The sequence below is a fragment of the Eptatretus burgeri genome, chromosome 11 (genome assembly GCF_056783735.1).
Source record: "Eptatretus burgeri isolate ZD-2024b chromosome 11, Ebu_testis_v1, whole genome shotgun sequence".
Lineage (NCBI taxonomy): Eukaryota > Metazoa > Chordata > Myxini > Myxiniformes > Myxinidae > Eptatretus > Eptatretus burgeri.
In genome coordinates this window covers 41,517,330-41,519,630 of record NC_140971.1, presented here as the reverse complement: position 1 = coordinate 41,519,630, position 2,301 = coordinate 41,517,330, and the positions used below count along the sequence as shown (strand labels likewise).

The 2,301-nt window shown below is 34.3% G+C and overlaps 1 long non-coding RNA gene across 1 annotated transcript in view; it reads right to left on the bottom strand.

Moving 5' to 3' along the window:
* Positions 1-461: 461 nt before the first annotated feature.
* LOC147016929 (uncharacterized) overlaps positions 462-2,301 on the bottom strand; it is a 2,721-nt gene continuing 881 nt past the window's right edge. Inside the window, exons 1-3 of the long non-coding RNA XR_015049703.1 lie at positions 2,044-2,301; positions 1,753-1,947; positions 462-1,656 (exon numbers count right to left, since the gene is read on the bottom strand). The exon at positions 2,044-2,301 is cut by the window's right edge and continues 881 nt beyond it. This is a non-coding gene — a long non-coding RNA (uncharacterized LOC147016929). The remainder of the gene's footprint in view (positions 1,657-1,752; positions 1,948-2,043) is intronic.

Sequence of the window (2,301 nt, the reverse complement as noted above, 5' to 3'; positions counted from 1 at the left end):
GAATAGTCAAGGCTTAACTTTTGTTTGTGTGTGTGTGTGTGTGTGCAATGGGAGCAATAGGTTGGCGCTTCACTCCCTCCTACTATACACCGTTGTGGACACTCGAGGGCCAAGTCCGAGGTGTATAACAGTATATAATGTGTGTCAAGTGGTGGACATTCTTACATCTGTGAACCCCAAACACAGAATCCTCAACTGAATAGTCAAGGCTTAACTTTTGTTTGTGTGTGTGTGTGTGTGTGTCCCAACGCTCACATTCAAAATCTCAACCCCAACCCTCACATTCAAAATCTCAACCCCAACTCAATCCTCACCCAACACAGTCTTTTTCAAAATGAGATTTCCCACCTATATATATATATATATATATATATATATATATATATATATATATATATATATATATATATATATATATATATATATATATATATATATATATATATATTTATATATATATATATATATTTTACGTTTTTTTTTTTTTTCTCTTCTTCCAATTCTGTCTTTTAAGGCTTTCAGGTTTGATGACATAGAAAGAGGGAGTAAGAACTTTCTTGATAGGTTTAAATCCCAAAGAGTGGTAGCATTTCAAGTCTTCAAAATAACCCCAACTTTCCAAGTCTCCAAGGTAGTTATTTAAACCATCAAGGCAGAACTCATTTACTGATTTTTTCAAAATTTGTGAGTCTCCAAGGTAGTTCCCATATTTAGAACCATCTTGGCAGAACCCTTTTCCTGAGTCTCCAAGGTAGTTATTTAAACCATCAAGGCAGAACTCATTTACTGATTTTTTCAAAATTTGTGAGTCTCCAAGGTAAAACTTGTATTCTGGCTCATCAACGTATAACTTGTTCAGTGGGTATTGTCTTGATAACTCACAATGAGTACTATTGCTGTAAAACTCTTTTTCAGGATTTTGCTGGTCTCCAAGGTATAACTCATTGGTTGGGTCATCAAGGACGAACTCGTTCTGTGGGTCTTGGTCGCTCATAAGGTCTTCAACCAAGCCAACAATTTCCCCCCAAGTTGTAGCAAAAGCAGTATTTTCATTTCGTATTTCAAACACAATTTCCTGTGAGAGAAAATAATAATGTATTAATTAAGTTATTTAATTATTAAATGAGTATGCTTCAATCAAAGTTTGAAAATAGGAAAATAAAAATCTTACCTCAACAGATAAGAGGTTTGAATCCAGTTCATCAACTTGAAGGTTTAGTTCCATACAAGACAGAGAGTTCCAAGGAACACCAAAGTCATCCCACTCAAGGTCTTGGTCGCTCATAAGGTCTTCAACCAAGCCAACAATTTCCCCCAAGTTGTAGCAAAAGCAGTATTTTCATTTTGTATTTCAGATACAATTTCCTGTGAGAGAAAATAATAATGTATTAATTAAGTTATTTAATTATTAAATGAGTATGCTTCAATCAAAGTTTGAAAATAGGAAAATAAAAATCTTACCTCAACAGATAAGAGGTTTGAATCCAGTTCATCAACTTGAAGGTTTAGTTCCATACAAGACAGAGAGTTCCAAGGAACACCAAAGTCATCCCACTCAAGGTCTTGGTCGCTCATAAGGTCTTCAACCAAGCCAACAATTTCCTCCCAAGTTGTAGCAAAAGCAGTATTTTCATTTTGTATTTCAGATACAATTTCCTGTGAGAGAAAATAATAATGTATTAATTAAGTTATTTAATTATTAAATGAGTATGCTTCAATCAAAGTTTGAAAATAGGAAAATAAAAATCTTACCTCAACAGATAAGAGGTTTGAATCCAGTTCATCAACTTGAAGGTTTAGTTCCATACAAGACAGAGAGTTCCAAGGAACACCAAAGTCATCCCACTCAAGGTCTTGGTCGCTCATAAGGTCTTCAACTAAGCCAACAATTTCCTCCCAAGTTGTAGCAAAAGCAGTATTTTCATTTTGTATTTCAGATACAATTTCCTGTGAGAGAAAATAATAATGTATTAATTAAGTTATTTAATTATTAAATGAGTATGCTTCAATCAAAGTTTGAAAATAGGAAAATAAAAATCTTACCTCAACAGATAAGAGGTTTGAATCCAGTTCATCAACTTGAAGGTTTAGTTCCATACAAGACAGAGAGTTCGAGACAAGCACACAGCACACCATTGCCAGCAAAAACAAATGTTTAAAATGGAGCCTGGGTTTGAAGCTTTTATAGAGAAAGACTGGTGGGTGTGGTTTCCTTTGGAAATTCCCTGGGCAAGCCTAGGCAAGCCTTCATTGGGAAATTTTTCAAAACCATAACATCCTGTAATTTTCTAGTGATTTCTT